Source organism: Phalacrocorax carbo, chromosome 2, assembly GCF_963921805.1.
Source record: "Phalacrocorax carbo chromosome 2, bPhaCar2.1, whole genome shotgun sequence".
Classification (NCBI taxonomy): Eukaryota; Metazoa; Chordata; class Aves; order Suliformes; family Phalacrocoracidae; genus Phalacrocorax; species Phalacrocorax carbo.
In genome coordinates this window covers 64,751,822-64,765,683 of record NC_087514.1, presented here as the reverse complement: position 1 = coordinate 64,765,683, position 13,862 = coordinate 64,751,822, and the positions used below count along the sequence as shown (strand labels likewise).

The 13,862-nt window shown below is 41.5% G+C and overlaps 1 long non-coding RNA gene across 1 annotated transcript; it reads right to left on the bottom strand.

Annotated features, from left to right (window-relative positions):
- Nucleotides 1–209: 209 nt before the first annotated feature.
- On the bottom strand, nt 210–5,299 carry LOC135311715 (uncharacterized). The gene is made up of 3 exons (XR_010371300.1): nt 4,742–5,299; nt 3,592–3,782; nt 210–2,843 (listed from the first exon to the last, which is right to left on the bottom strand). It is a non-coding gene; the product is annotated as an uncharacterized LOC135311715 (long non-coding RNA).
- Between the last annotated feature and the right edge of the window lie 8,563 nt (nt 5,300–13,862).

Below are 13,862 nucleotides of genomic sequence, written 5' to 3'. Positions count from 1 at the left end.
TGCCGTCTCTGTTTTCAGTACCTTTGCCAAGAACACAATGTGAGAGCCTGTAAGAAGGTTTATTTCATTCCTTCATCCCATACCTCTGTAAAGACAGACAGAAATCGGCCACAAAATAACCAGCGAAAGCTGACGTTATGCAGAGCTGCCAGAGGAACAGGGCTGTTATTGCCACGAGAGGGGATGCAGGCAGGAAAAGGGTAGTGGGGCTGGTTCAGTGGGGAGTCCAATGCTGAGAGCGGCTTTTGCAGAGAGTGTTAAGGGGAAGAAAAGGCAGTAAGTGAGAGCCATATGACAAAATATTTAAAGTTGCTTCGGCTCTGTTGGTCTGCTTAAATGTTGATCAAATGTGTATAGTTGTGCCATGCCTTGGAAGCAGTTTTGCGCAAGCCTGGAAAAGCTGTTGACTTTTTTTTCTCCCCCTTCACTGTGCAGAGTAGGGGAGGAAAAAAAGACCACTCAGGTGGCCATGGAAAATATACACCAGCCTTGTTTGCCAGAGCTATCACAGCCACAAAAAAAACCCAAGGGTGTTTAAAAATGAAACAATAACTGAAGAGAGGAAGAAAATACCTTTCCTTTTTTTTTTTTTCTTTTCTTTCTTTCTTTCGTTCTTTTAAATCAGACCGATGTTGTGATTAACTTGCATTCTGCAGCACAGTTGATGTGACAGTCAACCAAATTAATCCCATTATGCAAAATCCAGTTCACAAGTGTTTTTTCTTTTTTTCTTTTTTTTTTTGCAAAATTATGTCAATTTTCCCATAAATTGGAGAGACCATGTCAGTTTTCTGTATTGCACATAGACACTACACAGTGCTGTATGTCTATACTCCTTTAATGCAGAAAGATACAAATTTTAGCTCAGTGGCACAAATTAAGATTCATAACTTTAATGCTGATGTTTTTGTTTACATGAGGCTTGTAGGAGAATTTCCATTAGTTTTGGCATTCATTTTCATTCTTGCATTTCATAACATACCAACTATTAAAAAAAAAAGTGAAGAGCTTTAAAGTTTAACCAACCAGTACCTGAAATAAAAATCCTTAATTATATTGGTAACAGAAGCATGATTTTTCTCTCCCACTCCTTTTTTCTCCCCCTTCTTGCCTTTTAAAGGAATTTGCTGCCTGTGGTAAACAAACCTCCTCGAGGCTCCCCATTGTGTGCGTGGTGTCAGGCGGCTGGAGCAGGAGACATTTCCACAACTGCTACCCTTTTAGCTGAATGTGGCCATGCAGTAGGTGGCCAAATCAGTTTGGCTTTCACTGAGATCTGTGAATTCCCTGCATCCAACCAACTTGTCAAATTAAAACCTTGCCTGCTCTGCGCTGAAGAACAGACGTGCGATGGAAGCTTCTTGCACTCTAGCCCTTTGTCACCAGCACGCTGAGCTCCCAACATCTGCTCGCTGGACTCAGCTTTTGCACCTTGTTCATTTATAATGCAGCGAACCTCAGCTTCCTCAGCACAGGAGCTAATGTGCCCCTGGTTTAAAAAAAAGAAAACCAGAAAAAGGAACGTCAGGCGGGGAGAGGAAGAGAAATTGAGGCTCTAATGTCTACGTTCCTCACTGATTTGGGAATAAATATATTTTTAAGTGGGGGGTTTGTTGGATTGTACTTTTTATCCCAGTAATGCTTTCTTGTACAGTGAATTGTTGACTTTTTTTCTGTGCTTTAGATTTATTAGACATGTGTCAAGTTGTCAGCCTCCTACCGCTTGCATTTGTGTCCACCTTGCAAACAGCAGGGAAAAATATTTTTTCCCTTCTCTCTCTCTCTTTCTCTCTCTCCTGTGAATGTTCACTTCTTGGCAGCTCTGAAACAAATTTTGAACAGTTGCTGTTCCTATTGATAGCAGTAGTTTGATGTTAAAAAAAGGGGGTTTTATTTTCCCCCAAGTTTCTGACATATACTGTCATATCATCTCACATCCTACCCTGATGCATCAAAACTAAACCAAACCAAACCAAGAAAAAAAAAAGCAGAAAGAGGGGGAGGGCATAAACCAGCATGTTCACACAGCTCCTGAGCCACCGAAGAACACCCGCCCATCTGTTCACCATTTCAGTCCCTTTGTTCTATCTTTATTATATGTATTCTTCAATAAAATGAATTCCTGCTACTTTGACGGCATTTCAACACATGCCTCTTAGTCTGCGTTTGAACTGTCTGCAAGGATCTCCTCGCTCCCCTCCTCTCGCTTGCCGTCAGCGGCTGAGCTGAGGAGGTACCTGCCAGACGAGCCGAGCTGGGGGGATGAAGCCTCCAAAGCAGCGAACGGCTCCCGGCTGCAGAACCAGGGTCTCCAGGAAATTGTTCCAGGTGGGGAATCCTGCAGAGATGGGCCCACGCACTGAGAATAAGATGTTGTTTGTTATGTGTTTGCTGCCATCTGAATTTTATCCATGCCGAGGCAACTCTGTAAGGGGCAGGGCTCTCTGTGCAGATAGGAGATATTTCTTTCAAGCCAACGGAACGAATGCTTGCTTTTGATATTTTTGCCCATTTTAAAGACCAGCTACAGATGTCCAGGTGTCTCATACACCAAAGTGTATGTATCTGCTTCAGGTGGCTAAATTTTAGTCACAACTCTCCCTAGCTGTTAGTACTTCCTTTCTTTTCCTGACTCATCTCCTTCTGTTCCAGTCATGTACCTTCACAAATATTAAAATGTTCTGTAGGAAGAACAGGTCTGAGAACCTAGCTGCCCACCTGGCTATGTGATTACCCGTCTCTCGTCATGCAACTGTATTCCTAGAAACAGACTGTCTTACGACAGATGATCAAGGACGGGATGGAAATGTCATTTCTGCATGTTACTGCCTTCCAGGTGCATCCTGTTGAGGAGAAACATGAACTAGGTGAAATGGGGTACCCCAATACACTTTGCTTTGGTTCATATAACAGCAGCAAGAGAATTCAAGTCATTAAGTGTCAGGCAACACAGGCCTCGGTGACTTAGCTACAGAAGATTTGTCGCTAGGTCAGACAAGAGGGGCAACTGCTAGAAGACAACACTCCAGTCTGCTGATCAGTTTATTTTCTCTGGACAAAGAACCCTTAAACCAGGGACTGCCAGTCCCCAAGGAGCCAGCTCTGTTCTGCCCTACGTTCAGGTTCAGCAGCCTCTCACACCATCCCAGTGGCACCTTATCCCATGATACCAGGTACTCTCTCAGCCCCAGGGACACCAGTGCAATGGCATATGACTAAGCCAACTCTGTTCCCATGCAGACCTTCCTGCCTGTGAGCAAACAGCCACTTAAGAAAGCTTTGCACTGTGCATGTCCCCAGAGTGGTGCAAACCGCAGAGCAAATGGAAATTGCTCTGATCCAAACACTCTTCCACACCTGGCATTTCATTATGCTGCAGATATGCAGCTCCAGAGGTGCGGGTAGCACTTCCCTTCCATCCAGAAGCACTTTGCACCCTCTGCCTGATGTCTTATGGTGGTGGCAGCTGTCTGGGGGTAGAGAGGACATGACCATTTGTTTAGCTACAATTAACATTCATCTGCTGTAATGATTCATAGGGTGATAAAGCAGTGATGAAATGCAACGTTCAGGCTCATCAGAATACATCACCTTCTATGCGGCAAGTCAGAAATCCCTGCCATGGGAGAATCCGCAAGTGGTGGCGTTCTCCGTCCCCAGAGGCACATTCCTCCCCTTCCCAAATGCAAAAGCCTGGAAATGCCATTGCTGTGCTGACAGAAGGATTCATGCAGCATCTCTGTTTTCACTGCAGCTGAATTCGCTCCTGCTGTAGGTTGAGCCTGTGTGGAATATTATGAACATCTCCACATGTACATTACACCCCAACTCATTGGCTGCTATTTGCTCTGGAGACTAAACATTCGATCTGCCAGCAATCACATTATCGTGCCAGCCAAAATGCAAACCTGAACCATATGGGCAGAAGAGGGACCCATTGCTTCCACACTGCTGTCTCTATTCTTATCCCTCCAGTTCCCCGATGTTGAAATAGACCATCTATTTCCACATGATATTATGAAGCAGAGTAAGAAAGGAGCTATTTGAGAAAATTACTCTGTTTATTAAAAAATAAAAAGTCTCTATGAAAAATGTTTACCCACTGTTTACCCATCAAACATAAGGTTTCATGCACAGACACAAAAAAATGCAATAAAATAAATACAAGACATTTAGAAATCTGTGCTGCAGATTTTGCCAAAAATGGAGCAACAGAAGCTCACCCTGCCTGAGGGAATGACTGACTGGCTGAGGATATATCCCATCAGAGCAAGCTGAGTTTAGGGCAAGCAACAGGGCAGACAAAGGGAAAGGTAAAGTATCTGTTAGAGAGGAGAAAATACAGTTTCATTAAGCTGGAGCTCATATAACTTAAATTAAATTCGCAGCTGGACTTTCAAAGTCAGCCTCTGCAGCTCTTGGTGCACTTTTGTACACACTGCTTGAAATCTCGTTGTGCAGAAAGGTAACAGAGCCCAGCCCTGGCTTCTGTCGTGTCCTGTTTATTTTTATAAGTAGTGTTCACAGGTAGCTGGAAGAAGTACTGTGCCGTGTCATGCTGTGCCATGCTGTGCTGTAGCACAGATCACTCCAGCTGCGAGGGAGCTACTGGGAGAAATGGGGACGTGCTGCTGAATGGGACAGGGCCCTGGTACCAAAGGACATGGAAAAGGCTGAGGTACTCAATGTCTTCTTCACATCAGTCTTTGCTGGGAAGGTAAGGGAAACAAGGAGGACTTACCCTCAGTGCAGGTTGGGGAATGTTTAAACAAACTGGACAGACGAGACCATGGGCCCTGATGAGATGCACCCAAGTGTTGGCTGGTGTCGTTGCCAAGCCACTCTTGATTGTCTCTGAAAGGTCATGGTGATCAGGGGAGATTCCTGAGCACTGAAAGAGCACAAATGTCACTCCTATTCAAGGGCAAGAAGGAGCCAGGCAACTACAGGCAGGCCAGCCTCACCTCAATCCCTGGCAAGGTGATGGAGCAGCTAATCCTGGAAACCACTTCTAGATATTTGAAAGATAGAAAGGTGATCAGGAGCAGGAAGCACAGATTTATCAAGGGGAAATTATGTCTGACAAACCTGGTAGCTTTCCATGATGAGATGATGGGCTTGGTGGGTGAGGGGAGAGCAATGGATGTGGTTTATCTCTAGTAAGGCTTTTCACACTGTCTCTTGTTAACATCCTCACAGACAAGCTTGTGAAGCATGGGCTAAATATATGAGACAGTGAGGTGAATTGAAAACTGACTAAAGTGATGGGCTCAAAAGGGTTGTGATCAGCAGCTTGAAGTTCATCTTGAAGCCAGTCACTAGCCAGTCCTAGGGCTGACACTGGGATCAACACTATTTAACCTCTTCATTAATGACCTGGACGATGGGACAGAGTGCACTTTCAGCAAATTTGCAGATGACACAAATAGAAGAACTGATTGACAGACCAAATGGATGTGCCGCCCTTCAGAGGGACCTCAACAGGCCGAAGAAGTGGGACAACAGGAACCTCGTGAAGTTCAACAAAGAGAAAGGCAAAGTCCTGCCCTGGGGGAGGAACAACCCCATGCACTAGAACACCCTGGTGATTGACCATCTAGTAAGCAGCTGGCAGAAAAGGGCCGGGGGCCCTGGTGAACAAGTTGACTATGAGCCAGCAATGCACTTTTGCAACAAAGGTGGCAAACAGTGTCCCAGAATGCATGAGGAAGGGCTTTGCCAGCAGGTGTAAAGGGGATGATCCTTCCCCTCTACTGAGCACCAGTGAGAAGACAACATCTGGAGTCCTGTGTCCAGTCCTGGGCTCCCCAGTACATGAGAGACATGGACATTCAGGAGTCAGTGCAGTGATGGGTCACTAATGTGACTAAGGGCGCAAAGCATCTGGCATGTGAGTAAAGGCTGAGAGAGCTGGTCCTGTTCAGCCTGGAGAAAAGGAGGCTCGGGGGATCTTATCAATGTCTATAAATACCCAATGCAGGGATTAAAGCAGACAGAGCCAGGCTTTTCTCAGTGGTGCCCAGGAATGGGACAAGAGGCAATGGGACAAACTGAAATACAGGAAATTCCACCGAAACGCAAGAAAAAGCTTTGCTTTTTTTTTTCCCTGTTACGGTGATCACCTCTGGCACGGGTTGCCAAGAGAGGTTGTAGAGTCTGCATCCTTGGAGATATTCAAAACCCAAGTGGACATGACCCTGAGTAGCCTCCTGTATCTGTCCCTGCCTGAGAAGGAGTTTGGAGCAGATGTTCTCCAGAAGTGCCTTCCAGCCTGAGCTGTTCCTGTGGTCTTGTAACCTGCATATGACTCCAGCTTTTTGGGACCATAGAAAATATAAATCTACATCAGATACAAGATTGATCCAGACCAGCACCTGGTGGTGGCTTTTGGCAGATTCTCTGGAAGCTAAATATTCATCATGCACACAGAACCGAGAACTTCAGTGTTAATATTCAGACTTTCAGGTCTTCCCAAATCTTCAGGGGAAGCTGGACCTTAAAACTTTTCAAGGATCTGGGCCTTGGAGCGTGATCAACATTTCACCAAAGTTTGAGACTATACATTGGCTTCCTTGGGCTTTGGATCAGGCAGTCTCTTAATGATCGTTTCCTCTGGAAAAAAAAATGCTGGAGGAGAACTGCAATCTTTCTGTTTAAAATAGGTAAAAATTAATGCCAATCAGGTAATACAGATGTGTGCACCCACACAGAGACAAGTTCTTTCTCTGAATACAGATCTTAAATTACTTGTAGCGGTATTTGAAAAACAAGTGAGACATATCTCAGACTCAGGAGATATGCTTGAAACCAGGCAAAATTGATTTTTTTTTTCATATTCACTGCCAGATATTGCACAGTTACATGGCTATATGCAGATAGAAGACAATGTGCATCTTATCATGCCAGTGATAGATTCCACACTGGCTTTAAAGGAATAAATCATTAATTTAAATAATGGATTTTCTGTTTACAACACAGGCCTTTAAAAATATTTCACTCCCAGCTCAGCAGAAAGAAAAAAAGGCCTTTTAATATATGGGCCAATCTGATAAATGATTCTATATGTATGTAGGCATGATTGTAGTCTGTTTAATTTTGTTTGCTTGTTTTTTATTTAAATCAGTAGTAGTTTTGTCAACGGTGCATTGTAGACAAATGCAAAAGGTTTAAAGAGAAATTAAAAGACAAACAACATTCCTCCCTCTTTTCTCTACATGTAATGACATATTTTGAAGCTCTGGTGAGCAGGAAATGGGATTCCAGCTGGTGCCAGCTGCCACCAAGGTTCTGTACAGCAGTGCTGTTCAGCACCTGCAGAGCCTTAATCCTGACACAGGAGACCCCAAAATGATAATTATTATAATAACAATAACTAATTGTCTCCTTATTGTGGACCCCAAATTCTGCCAACGTTATTTACAGGGTCTGTTGATCCCTGGCTGGAAAAAGGAACCTTCTGAGGTAGGGATATCTAAAAATGTCCATGTCCTAACATGGTGGAACCTTGTCCTAAGCCCAGACCTTTAAAACTGTGTAAGTAATAATGAAAATAAAGTAGCAATGAAGACCAAGACAGATGTTGTCCCAGAAGTATCCTGGGACAATGTTATTAAGCCCTAGAACAAATCCAGAGCTGAGGAGTTTCAAAGATGAACTGTGGGTCTAGATTGACAAAACTGTGAGCATTTGCAGAGCAATTTTTTTAGAAGCAGCCAGACAGGTCCATGTGGCTTTGAATTCAAATTAGACTAAAAACCTAAGGGACAGGTTCAGAGGAAGATTTGATCAGATATCCTTACTCATGAAAAAAATGAGGAGCTTAAATCTGAGGTCCATGGCTTGAACCTTTTTATTATTTTAATTAAAACTAATCTGTTTGCATCCTCCTACATGCTTATTTCATTGCCAGGAGCTGACTGGGAACATTAGACTAAGTGAATCAGACTGCTTGGTGATTATCCAACTGGAATATTATATTTCTCTCTTGTTGCCATATCTGTAGTTTAGTGGTCTTAAGATGAGGCATGTCGTCCCTCTTAGGGTGCCACAGAAAGGACAGTTTTAGAATGAGGCAGTTGGAGGTAGGGGCAAGGAAGTAGAAAATGATACTCATGAAATATTCGTCCTCTTCAGAAGAAGTCCAAAAGAGTAGAGAAACTGAGTAATCACCGTTCTAGCTAAACAATTTTCTAGCATTTGATTGATGTTTAGTTTCACAGAGATGGGAAAGACAAGTAAACAAGTCTATTCCCTGACTCGTCATATGATGCCTCTGAGCATCTTATCAAATGCTAATGATTAAGTTAATTTAGTAAATATAATCAAGAAGTCCACCTTTGTCTATTACTAGCAGTTCTATTATTCATTAGCCCTTTACCTCTTGCAGTTAGGAAACATTGCCCTTAGTTGTGTCTTTTTAAAAATATTAACTAGAACAAGGATTAAAAAGAGCCAAAGCGAAGGACCACCCATGAAAAGAGGCCTTGAAGATTTCCCCCAGATGAATTCAAGCAACTAAGCAAACTTCTGATAGCTTCCAATTTAGACAGAGTCATTTGTGAGAAATGAGAAAACACCTGGTGAACAAAGTCAACTGGCTGAGTGACTGCTCCGAAGAACAAAAAAAAACACAAAAATTTGCCTTACCCCAGATTTTGCCTCTGTGCAAAGGAAAGGAGAGCAGCACTTATTTCCAGGTCAGATAAACAGCACTCTGAGAACTCTCTGCTGTGATTGAGATATTCCCACATTGCTTTTCACTATGTGCTTAAACACAGTTTAAGCAAATATTCCAGAAAATTGCATCATTCCTGAGACTGTTAAAAAAAAAAAAAAAAGAAGCAAGAGCAAAAGCTGTGTGGACACAGTCAAAATAAATTAGCTTACTATTTGATTATTCAATTAATATCCAATGACCTTAATTAATTAACATTCTTTTGGGGGAAGAAGGTGTAGCCTTCCTGATTAAAAGCATTTATCCTGCACAGAGAACACATAGGCATGCCGCTGCTCAGAATCCTCCTGAATTTGGAGCCTAAGAAAATTCCTTCATTGCCTTGTAGCCGTTTGAATCAGGTTGGAAATACCCACTCATGGGCATTTGTGACAACAGAGAGACATCTGCATGGGGTCTCAGACTGCTAGAGAATGCAGACCACATCTGTCTGAGGGATCATTTCGGTGGAAGTAGCTAGATACAAAGAATGTCACTGGCCATTTGTGTATGTGGGAGATGAATTTACACAGAGTTTGCATGAACTCTCTTGTTTGGATTTTTCCTTTATCTGTAGGCAGATTCAAACGGAAGTATTGCCTGGCTTGAAACAGGAGACTCAGTAAACATATCCCTCAAAATTTTCATTCTTAATGTATCAGTAGCTTTTCAGTTCATTACAGTGTTATTAGTCGGTCTTCATAAAAGAGCTATGCATCTTTATTAAAAATGGAAGTTCACATCATTTTATGTTCCCATAAAAATGGGTGGTGGTAGCTTTGATTAATTTCTTCACGTATAGTGAACTTTACAGCAAATTGGACAGTGTAATTCAATTCCTATTTCTGTGGATTTTTTTTTGTTGGTAGAAAATTGATATAATTCATATGTAATCGTATTGCCTTTGCAAGAGATATTTAAGAAATAATATCCTGAGGTAATGATTGCATGGCTTAATTATTAATATCATACTTTCAGGCACGACAGTGTGCACTCCTTTTATCAAGCTTGGCTTCTATCAAAAAAATATTTCCCCTATCCACAGTTTGTTACTTGCTGTAGAGCGTATCTGAATTTTATACATACATGCATATAGATGTGCATGGAGTCAGAGTGCCCGATACTAGCATGCTTCTCTGCAGAGTGAGTTCCAGTTTTGGAAAGGGTGGATGGCTAAAGAATAAAAAGAAAGCCAGCTCAGTAGCAGAGCAGAATGTACGCATGGATTTCAAGGAAGCTGGGAGGGCAATTTTGAAACTGTGTTTATCAGAAATGGTGATTTGCTGTCTTAGGGGAACTACTGAATCCCTAAGGAAGCTTAGCTAGCCACAAATGGACCACACTAGGAAATCCAAGGGACAGCCCAGTATCACTGGGAGATCTAGAAGCTCCATGTTCCCTTAGGCTATATGAGAGGTCTGGTTAGGTCTTTTTAATAATCAGATTATCCCAGTCTGCTGGGTAATCTTTAGAGATGTTGGGAACTGACTGTTCCTGTATTTACAGTTCTGCCTTGAGGGATGGAGGAAAACTCTCCCTCCAATCAGAGACAATGCAATATATCATTATTTCTCTGTTGTTTTATGTTTAAGGCTCTGTTGGTATTGAAAATTGCTTTCCTCTACTTCCTGTCTTATCTTTCTGTGATTACTTCATGAGGCCAACCCACTGAAATAAGGGAAACTTTAAACTGCAGCAGCCACACAGAGAGTGTGTTCACAGACAACGTTCATAGGTGATGTTTGTCATCATCCCATTTTGTCTTACTGCTGAGGCAAACCCCTCCAACCAAGGCTCCCTTGAAAAACTGGACTACATCTGTTATTTTTACTGAAGATGACAGCCTTCCCAGCATAATTTGATAATTGTCTGATGATGTCAACCACCACAGCAGGATCCTTTTTCAACATAGACCAGAGAAAATCCAGTGAACGTATTTACTGAAGTTCAAATTATAGAAAGAAGTACCTATACAGAGATCTGGGAGACATACTTCATCATAAAATGGGTTGATGTGACAACTCATCAACTATGCAGGCTATTTTTTAATACAGTAGGTAAGATTTGTATGTGGAGATCAATCCCAGGAGATCTTATAGGACATTCCTCTTACTTACATTTTCATCAACCAATAAATGCATTTGGGTGAAGAGACGATCTTGCAATGTACTGTGTATTGCTGGTGAACCGACAAAAAAAACCAACCAAAACAAACCATAAGAAACACTGTCTTAACCAGGCCCAAAATGCTCTGTTAGAGGGATGGCCTTTAAAGGGCACGTGTCAATCTGTGCTATCAAAACTAAATGGAGGGGGAAAAAAAGAGAATTGCAAGCAGATAAATGCTAAATCATGCAGGTATTTACAGATCAGGACTGACAGCTGTAAATGAACCTGAAAATCAATTAGAAAGGAAGACATTCCTTGGAGGACACATGCCTTAGGTTCTGGCTGTGACTGAAGTTGAGTCCATGGGACTTCTAAGTAGACTTCAGGGGCAGGATCAGACAGAATGGGTCACAGCAATACTAGGTGGAAGGGTTATTTCCAGCCTTCATCCCCATAGGAGTGGCATACTGTCTAACCACACTCAGATAAACAAGGTAGAAGAGAATGAGAATTTTAATGCCTCGGAGTTCCCAACAGATCAATCCCATATGAGTGTCTTTAATATCTGTTGGACATTTGTGGAGCCTCTTCTCAGCAGCAATGCTCTGCGTGTCAGAATACCACAGAGCTGAATGCAGGTGGAAAGAGATCTTCCGTCAGTCCCTCTGATTCACCTGAGCTTCAGCTCACAGTAATTAAGGAGTTTATTGAGCTAACTAGAAAAAGTCATGAATAAATGATATAATTCAAAGAGATGCATTTATCATACTCATAGTAGGTTATATTATTTACTTATTTCATATTCCACTTGATTGTGTTTGGAGTTTATATAAATTTCTGTGTTCAGATATAAACTAGTAAGTGAAAAACTATAAAATTGTGACCATGTTAGACCTGAGAAATAAAGAAATATATATGCTCGCCTTCAAAGTATCACTCTGGTACATTTTGTTATTAAATTCTGTTATTCTGAGAAAGACTATAAGTAGCAAAATGCCAGGCAATACCCAGCATATCATATTTAAAGAAAACACAACCTTTTCTCTCGTGCATACTGGAACTTCACAGTTTGTGGAAATCTTTTATTATTTTAAGATAGTAGCTCCTGCTTTCTGTTCAAAAGGAATTTTCTTATGCTGGCATATTACTCAAAATGTTTATAATAAGGATAGTGAAAGTTTTTATTGTCCACATGAGCTCCTGACAACTCGATCTTTCCAGAGACTTCCTGATCCCTTAAAAGCAAAAATCTTCCAGCCTCAGACCATGGACATCTGGGGTTTGTGAACTATTTTCAAAGAGTCTTTAAAAGGTATGGGAGAAAAGCAAACCAGTTGTCAGGAGACTTAAAGTCAGTGTATAGGTCCCAAACCTCTACTGGAAAATTTGAAGGAGGTTGAAAACCACAATTAGTTCAGGTGTTTAAGTATAATTAAGGCCTCGTTCTTTTCTTGCTTATATCAGTGTAAGTTAAAAATAGCTCACTTTAAGGCAATTGGTGTTGTCACTCTGAGGTAGAGCAGCTTAGCTGTGCCATCACATCCATACTTGTAATGTTTTATGGTAAGGTAAGGCTTGTCGTGCCAGATAAGACAATTAGTTCACCACATCCTGTATCTGGTGCCTAATACTAACCACTGCTTGTTGCATTAGAAGAAAATCACTGTTTGTGCAACACTGCACAGGGGGAGACAAATTCCTTCCAGCTTCCTGTGGTAATCCTCTTATGCCAGAGGCAGAATATATGATTAACTTTTGATAAATATTTTTTCCTCACTTATTTCCTGACTCTTCCACTCATTGTGGCCCCAAATCAGCAAGGTACTTAAGCACATGAGCAGTCGACACTCGTGCTACTCAGGTTCCTAATGTTATACATGTGTGAGGTCTCTGTTGAATCAGTTTCTGGGTTGCCATTAAATCCAAGTATAAAGATATTAGTGGAGATCCTCCATACAGCAGCTCAACGCCACAAACACATATGATAAAATGAAAGAATATACTTTGTTCTTAATATGTCTTATTTTGTAATGAACCAAGATCAGACAAAACATGGGTTGTACTGACCATTTTACACACGGGTGATGCATCTCAACAAATTAATCAATTTGAATTCCCTGAAATCATTGCTCTGATACTGGTGATGGTAAAAGCCTGTGTACTGAAAGTGATAAAATTACTGTATGTAACAGAGCAGAGCACTGATCCTGAGTTTGGCACGTAATAACAACAAAATCAACATGCAAAAATACAATAATGCCATGCTATGGCCAGTTCTGCCAGATCAGGAGGAATTAAGTTCAGAGGACTGTTTAGGCAGCATAGTTTCTCCCTTGTGAGAACTGTGTAGGGAGAGCTCTTTAATACACAATGCACCGAGTGAGTTGCTTAATAAGACAAAAGGCAAATAAATAAAATTCATGTCGAGAGAGGTAGAAAGCAAAGACAGATGAACTGGGAAAACCAGGTAGGACGTTAGAAGACATCTTTAACTTGTACACGATGGACTACTTCAGTTCTCTAGGAGAAAAAAATTAGAATCTGAGGGATCTTCTTTGTTACTAGTACTGTTTCAGAAGCCGTTTGTAAATTGGATATAAGCACTTGCCAAATGTGAGGGGAGTGGTTTCCACTTTGGCCTTTGTGCTTGTTGTTTCTGCACTGGCAACAGAATTGAATTCATAGCAGCAGCAAAACAAAGACAGTTCTGAGTTATACTGTAATTCACTGCTGGAGATTTATGAATATTATTTTCCTGTAAAATCCAGCATTTTTCGCTTTACTACTTGTAACCTGTAAGTGGCATAAAACTGTGTACCTAGCAGGATTTCCTATTGCAGTGAGTGCCAAACACCAGTGTAAGAACAGCACTACATGCACATGTGGTTATACAGTATGCATAAATTTTGCCTTTATGTTTAACTTGTCTAATCAGCTCACCATATCAAAACTTAATAAGTAGCTGCTTCTCATTTAAAGGTCTAGTAAAACTGCAATTACTATGGCTGTAAGATGCCTTGTTTCGAAAAGAGCATTAAAT